We start from the raw sequence: 8800 nt of genomic DNA on the forward strand, positions 1-8800 counted from the left end.
GGCCTCGTCTCGTCTTGTACACCACGTAATGTGTCATTTTGTGTTTCAAATGTATGAAAATGAAAACTAATTACCTTATAACTTTTTCCGGTCTTGCTCGGTCAGGCTGAAACTTTCAGGTATTGTTACCGAGTCCTTAACAAAGCTATGTGATATTTTACCTCGATCCCGAACGGTCCCGATCAGAAGTTATGAATCAAAACTTAACATCCATATTTGGATGTGAATGTTTTAAAAACTTAAATATTGTGTGTGTGTTTATATTTATGTACGTGTGTTTGTACCTTGTGTTTGTATTTTAATTTTAAGGAAAATCATCTATCGATAAGAAAAAAATAGAGTACACTTGAAAATTGCTGTAATTAAAAAGATATCAAGTTTCACAAATAACATAATGAAAAATCGAAAAAACAATAAATTAATCAGTGTCACAGTCAGACAGGTTTCCTATATCTACAAATTCAATATTTGCCTTAGTTACACTATGATTTAATAACAATTTGGCTTCATCTGAAAGAGGTTTATTACGAATCTGACTCATCTTAGGTCTAAAACTAGACAGGTATGGGTCAGAAGATATTAATAAATTATGGATGATATCCTCATTTGTAGCAATCCTACTGGTCTTACGAGAGTGGAAGGTTCTGAATTTCTTAAAATCTTTGTTCCGTGCTTCAGATGCCTCTTCAGAGAGTTTGCCGATTGGAATAAAATTGTTGTGCTCAATTATTTCAGCACCATGCAGGAGTAATTTATGCACGCTTGCCGGCATATAATACCAAGCATAGAGCTCGACATATCTTCGAGCTGTTGTAGCACAATATTCACGGAACTTTTCCACATCAACATACTCTCCACAAGATATTACTTGAAGAATCACACCAAATCTCTTTATAAGTTCCTCATCCACTCCCGTAATTTGTGCAGTTGCCCCAGGATTTGCAAAAAACCTTCTCGCAGTGTTCCCGTCATTGGAATTCCCTGCACCTTGTTTAACCACGTCCACGAGCAATCCCATTTCAGCTCGAAATTTATCTTGAATGGTTTTTTTNCCGCATTTGATGAGATAATGTTGTAAACATTACCTACCTTCATTTAAGTTTACGGGGATAGTTAAAGAATAAAATTGTTTTTAAGTTTTAAGCAATAAACATTTGACAACAGTAAAATGTACAGTGAAACGATTCTGAAATGTCAAATGGTAAATTTTTTAACTAATAACCCAGTATTGATAGTGCCTTCCTTTAATAGCGCCATAGCTCGGTGTTGGACAACTTTAAATGCTTTGGTAAATTTGATTTTGAAATAATCACTTAAATTTTTATTTTTTTATTTTATCATATACCAACGATAGGTATGTTTTCATTTGTTTTATGTGATTTGGTATTTGTTGTGTAATGGAGCTAGCTCATACTTATTATTTTTCTGACTGTCGTACCGAAGTAATACATTATTTAAACGGGAATATCAGAAAAAAATCGCATGTTATTTTCATTCGTAACTCCTAATCGGGACCGTTCGGGATCAAAGTAAAAGATCGTGCAGCTTCCTTACAGACTCGGTAACAATACCTGAAAGTTTCAGCCTGACCGAGCAAGACCGGAAAAAGTTATGAGGTAATTAGTTTTCATTTTCATACATTTGAAACACAAAATGACACATTACGTGGTGTACAAGACGAGACGAGGCCCGAGAATACTATTTAATTTAATGTTATAATGTGTTCAAAACACCTGCATACTTTAAAGTGCCAAAAAGTAAATTTTTTTTTTTAAAAATCCTATGAAAGGGGAGGTCGATTTCTGGCCCACCGTGCGCCGCAGGCACGTTTCCTGTTACCAGCTTTACTAGCACCACTATGTGGCTATACCACTCTTATATTGCTTGTTTGTTGCTGCTATATAACTATGAAATGTTTAATATACTTTTACAGTTTTTTCAAGTCACGCTAACCGCTTGTGGTAAGATAAATATGCTAGTGTTACAAGTCGGTTCACAGTAGTTAATAGAAGTCCAGCAGTGGCGAAGTTCAAATTCGCGTTCCTCGGCTCGACCATTGGACTAATGGTCATTTACTTACGTTAGTTAGTTAATTTCATGTCTGATAGAGTTATTTTTATTTACTTACTATCTTTATAGCACCGACAGTTTCTATTGGCGCCTGTGGCAAAAAGCACTGTCCTAATTAAATTATGAAAAAAAATAGTAACAGATTTTTTCATTTTGATTTTTGGTGCTCCATCTGGGACTTGAACCAAGGAATTCCAGAACAAGAGAGACAAACTCTCTGACTTCGATCACTCATCTTTATGTTACGAATGCATGATTAATGAAATGTATGGTAATGCTTCAACGCAACCCCCAACCATTAAATGGAAAGCGTAGTATACGACACCACATCAAGGTTGTTGCATCTGATGCAGTTTTAATAGAGTTGAATTTGCTACAAAACTGGGTAAGCTGACGTGCTAGTCTGTACAGTCAGCTTTAAATAATTCGTGGAATACGGCTGTGTTGTCAACTTTTTGGCCACTTTGGGTGTCACGAACTATTTGATGCTGATGCCCGTTGTCACTATCAATCCTTAATGGTAACACATACCGGATTTTTTTTCATAGGAATCACTTTAAAATTAGGGATTGATGGTGAAAACGGGTATGACTGTACCATAGTGCTGTATTCAATATGTTCCCGTTTATCAAACACATTTGGCTGTTTTACAAATGGCGGCTGGAAGGACCTACGATTCATTGCGGACATTAATCTGCTGCCCAATGAATGGGAGCACTATCCGTCAAATTTTGGGAGAAATCTGGAGAAAGCCTTAAAGATCCAAGATTTGTTGTAATCTTTTAGTTTGGAGATTGTACTAGGAGGTAGGAGGTTTTTTCTTTGGATGTAGGATCTTTAACAGATAGATTTGAAACTGAAATAAATTAACCCTAGCAAAAAACTTTAAAATATTAATGTGCAATTAAAAATACATTATTTCTGGGAGCACTCCCAAAAATGTAACACTGCGTTTTTGTCACGTCAAATTCGATACTATCAACCAAATGCTTGAGCCCTGTTGATTAGTTTTATTTGTTACTAGCTTTTGCCCGCGGCATCACCCGCGTGAAATTCAGTTTGTCAAAGATCGTCAATCGTCATAAATTATAGCCTATAACATGTTATTCTGGGCTATAAATAATAATACTGTAAAGTTTCGTTAACATCCGTTCAGTAGTTTTTGCGTGAAAGAGTAACAAACATCCATCCAGACATCCAAACTTTCGCATTTATAATATTAGTAGGATTGTAATTTGTAAGGATGTAGTATAACTTGCATCATTATATACTTTACCTTTCTTTCATTCAAATGCCGTCCACTACTGTCAAAGGCCAATGATCGCTCCTGCGTAGCTCTACCTACTAACTACAAAAAGAACAAAAAGCCAGAGCAACATGCAATGTTATCGATATCCATACTTCAATGAACTATTCCAAACAAAATGGCCTTCAGATACCTACCTAGAAATTCTCATCTGTAACCAATATTATTCTGTCTAGAGGTGCAGGTAGGTATTTTGACTTTGTTAAATCCACTTTGAATATTTCATCTTAAATTAACCTAATTACTCGTCCAGGCTATGACGTCCGTCCCTGGAGACATGTAAAGCCTCCGTTGCCTTTCACTCGGTAGCCATTATCGTCTGACATGGCAGTAATGTCAGACGATTATGGCGGTTTATGGAGTCAGACCTTAAAGCTGGTACAGCCTACGAATTCAAAATACCCGTCGATATTATGCAATCTTCTAAACAAATATGGCCGACTAATGTTGAGATTCCAAAGCCTATTCTTGAGGTACCGATATTTATGTGATACTTTACTGGCGTTCAAAATTAAATAATATTAAAGTTTTAACTTTCATGTTTATTTAAGTATTGTTAAAAATTAATTAACACGGATATTAATGATTTCGGAGAAATTCATCCAAAAGGAACAACGTATAAATAAACACGTTGTTTAATAAATAACTTTAAACTAGCTAAATTATTCTCAATTGATTTGACTTGATTCTCAATGCAGTGCAGTCTCGATTTCTTTCGATAGCTTTCCGCCCGCGTGGAATTATGTCTGTTACAGAAAAACTTTATCGCGTGCGTCCCTGTTACAAAAACCGGGATAAAAACTATCCTATGTCCTTTCCCGGGACACAAACTATGTCTATGCCAAATTTCATAAATATCGGTTCAGTGGTTTAGGCGTGAAAGCAAGACAGACAGACGGAGTTACTTTCGCATTTATAATATTAGTATAGATTTTTATATTTTATTTGCCAAATTGCTTTAATTAGTGCGGGCTATATTTGAATCGGTCCTTTGAGGTTAAATCGTGTACTTGTGTGTGTTAATTACTGATTCTGTAATAACAGAAGGGGAGACAATGGCCACTTGCCGCTATCGCCCCACTCCACCAGTCACTTAGCCGGGCTCAGAGAATATTCTTGTTAAGTCCACTTTAAGTTAAGATTTCGCTTCCTTATAACATGAAGGAATTCAACTTAATTAATATTAATACACAGGGAAATCAAAGACAGTAATTGAAAATTTGTAAAGTGGCTTCGGGTTCTGTATGCCCTAGTGTTCTATTCATTTTCTGGTACATTTCAAATAACTATAGTCCCGTTAACCCCTTTATGTAAGCTAAATGATAAATGCTTATGTTCGCAGTGGACCCACTATAATGGCTTATAATAAGTTAGCAGAATCGAAGTAGCAAGTTGCAAAATCTGTCAGATTTTTTATGCCATTTTTTTATGAAAGAATATTAGTAGTAAAATACAAATTCCTAATAGTCTCTATGACCCCTCGTGGAAAGCTTGTGTTACGTATGGCTTCACCACAACAGTCCAGCGGTGGTACATTGGTTGATACCTAAGGAAAACTTACGCCCGTATTCACAAACATTTACTATGAGGTCTTACAGTGCGCGTGGACGTACAGGGTGACTCACGAACCAATCACAGAGATCTAATGTGTGCTGTGCGTTCGATTTTCTGCTTCACTTAAGCAAGCATCATTTTTTAATACGGGTTAATGACATAAGGCATTATTTACCTTTTTGACTAAATCTTTTTTTATACATTTGTTACTTCTTTTGAATTTCGAGCATAATACTTCCGGATCGCGTAAACACGAGCTCTCCAATGCGAAGGGAACATTAAGGGTGACATCAAAGAACGCTTTCGACCTTTGCTTTCTTATCAAGAGGACACTTTAGTTGTAGCTACATATTTTTGTACCTTTATTTTTATTTCCTTATTGATTGAGATTTAGATTGAGACAAGTCGTTTCCGAGATCGTGGGGGCATTTGAAGAAGAGTGAGAAACTCTTCTTTTATTTGACTAAATTTCGCTCGTGACTTCACCCACGTTTACTAAAATCTAGAAGGCAAAAAGGTTACAATAGTCCAAGGCTGGTTTTAGAGTCACGCTGACCGTCAGCGCTGACAGCCGAAATGTATGAAGCGTCGGCGCCGAGCGATCAGCGTCACTCAGGAACGTTCCCTTCAATTACATACATATTGACCTGTCAGCGCCGACGATCAGCGAGCGGTCAGCGCGATTCTAAAACCCGCCCAATGGTGTCAATGTTGGACTGGCCGATTCGAGATGATTCAAACCATGCCACTTGTGGATTATTGTGTGAACACTTGTAACACAAATCAAGCATATATTTAGCAAGAGGGGTTGACGGGACTTTAAAAAAAATCTCCATATACATTTTAAACCCCCGTTTCAGCCCCTTAAGGGTTATTAATCTGTATTATTGATAGATCAATCAATAGTAACGATTGCCTAAGATATTAAGAGACTTCCTTTATTTGGTTTTCTACATTTGGAAAGCTATAAAGCCTGCTGCCCTTTATAAGACAGTTTGACCTCCAATGAAACCCAAGTGAAGCTTTAGTAGGTACTATCCCGAATGTAGTCTTAATGTATTATATTATTATAACTATGTAAAGAAGCTTTAATGACGTATACCCGATATTGTAGGGTAAGTGCGCTAGTTTTCGTCCAATTATCGGAGTTGCCAACTTTGTGATGCGAAATGAATATCTTAAAATACCCTTACTCATATGTATGATATGTCATTTTAGTCCTTATATAGTCTACTTTACGTTAATATTATATGACAATAAGTAAATACCACGGGTTTTTTTATAAAAAATATTTTATGCAAAAGAGGCGATTTCACTAGTTTTCGTCCAAAAAAATCAGTTTTCGTCCTAGTGTACGCTAGTTTTCGACCACTGTGTAGAAAAAAGGGTGCAGTTGAATTATTAACTTAAAACCAATTCTACAATACAGTAACTATGGATTGTGGTATATCATTTGAAAGGTTATTTTGTTAGCTTTCAAATGATATCAAAAAGATTTAAATAAGTTTCTTACCTAAATTTAGGAAAATATTGCAATAGGTCGAAGGACAAATGGACGAAAACTAATCTACAGGAATAGCTAATTTTGGTTTTCGTCCACCCCAGTGCTTGCTCATGACGTCATGGACGAAAACACAACAACGTTTAAAGCTGTTTTTTGTTTTCGTCCACATCTTTTTAACGGTTTTTATGGGTTTATCACTGTTAAAAAGTGGACGTAAACTAAAATGTTTAATGTAATAGCAATAAAGATCATATTGGAAGAAAAAACATTGTATTTTGTAGGTCCATTGAAGTAAAATGATTATTAAAAATATTAACTAGGTGTCAGGGTTTCCGTCCACGTGGACGAAAACCAAAATCTTGCAAAATTGTTATGCTAGTATTAGTCCACTTAATTATCTAAGATTTCTATACAAAAACTTTAATAAACCCTTAAAATAGTGTTTATTATGCTAATAATTAGACATACGTGCCAAAAAAATTACGTAAAGTAGCTAAAACAGTAATGAAACATACCATGAAAGTTCCCTACCGGCACGTTTTTTTCTAACTTGACGACGTTTTCCATTCACCTGTGTGCAGCAGCAACTTCCGTAGATTTTTTTGGAGTTATTACTTGTCAAATTACATTTTCATGCAGGCAGAACTGTTACTTAGATATTATAGATTGTAACAAGTCCAAACTTGCACGGAAAGTTAGGTTTGTATTCTAATTTTCCGTATTTGTTTGTGGCAAGTCGGTCAAATGGACGAAAACAGGTGCTGGACGGAAAACCGGCCCAATTACCCTACATAACCGCGCTTGTTAAGAGAACGGGCCATTACCTACGAGTGGCCATTAAGTCAATGGGGTCGCTAACACCCGCCATTTCGATATGTCTATGAGCAGACGCGTTTTATGCGCATATTACGGCCGAACCGGTAATATCCAGTTTAGACGAGTTTTATAGAAGGCAAAAACAGCTCCCCTAGACAAGTAAGTAGTAGTTAGATTTTTTAACGCTCCGAAAATGGAATTCCTTCACGGAACGAAGTAACTATAAAAACAATCTGTAGATACCATGAGTTCACGTTAGGTGTGCTAGCGAGTAGGTACGTCAAAAAAATCTATGAAGATTCTATTTTTTGAAAGTAGCCGCTAGGGGCGCTGCACAATATGTCATACATTTAATGTCATTTTTTCACGCAGTCGCTAGCGAGCACACCTAACGTAAACTCATGGTAAGCAAGCACATTGGAGTGAAGGCATTTCGAAATTACACTGATCATAGATGTGAAAACAAATTAATTAGTGACTAAAATTTACATCATTGTAAAGAGCTTTTGGACTTAATCTAATGACTTCTGCCACGAAATGTGTTTTATTAGCTTTTACCAGCGGCTTCGCCCGCATGACTTTTAAATCATAGAACTCCTCCTATGTTCTTCTGATTAATTTCGTTGCGGGTCCAATGACAGTTTAACTTTCCCCCGGGACAAACTTGACCTTCATTGGTTGGGTTTTTATGGCGGTCAAGCTGTAGATCCTGGCTACACAGGAGTTGCAGTGGCGGGAACGAGAGGTGGGAATAGTCCCGTTTTTATCATAGATAGACCGTTTTACATGACACGTCGTAATTTGGCCACTATCGCAATGTATTAGAAATTGTAACCCTAACGACATTAGTAGTTTTTGCGTGAAAGAGTAACATATCCATCCGATTGTGCGATGTCGAATTGCATCAATTTGTATGCAGAAACGCTACAGCAATCCTACCGCAGCACGTCCCGGCGAATGACCGCAGGGTAGCTTTATATTTAATAGCGTAGTCGCTATATAAAGCGTTATGTTTTTTTATATTGTTTCTTACTAAATGACGAAATGTGGTATTGCTTTACAAAACACATACCTAATGTTATCAATCCTGCTCGAAAGCCGACGAAAATGACGGCAACTACTGAACGAATTTTTATGAAACAGTACCTATTGCTTACACAACAAATTAAGCTATAACTGTAATTAAGTGTCTAATAAGGGTCAAGTAAGGTCTTCTGTTGTGACCATCAGACACGGGTAAAGCAGGAGGCAAAAGCTAGTCTTGGATATCTGAAACGGAAAACGACACAATGGGTAGCAGATTCAACCCTAAACGGGGCGATTGATCACCGTGACACGGTTATTACGACACCGTGACTTTGCCCAACCGTCGTCACCCTGTCATGGTTATGACGTGACAATACGTGATAGGACTAAGACGCTCCTTTTGTTTGGGAGGTGATAATATCTGTCCGCGACTTCGCTTGTGTGGGTTTCGGTCTTATGTAGGTCTTCCATAGAGTGTACCTATGTAAAGTGTTTAAAAAACGTCATGTACGTAAAGTGTAACC

This window comes from Ostrinia furnacalis, unplaced genomic scaffold, assembly GCF_004193835.3.
Source record: "Ostrinia furnacalis isolate ACB-3 unplaced genomic scaffold, ASM419383v2 OfSCF2082, whole genome shotgun sequence".
Taxonomy (NCBI): Eukaryota; Metazoa; Arthropoda; class Insecta; order Lepidoptera; family Crambidae; genus Ostrinia; species Ostrinia furnacalis.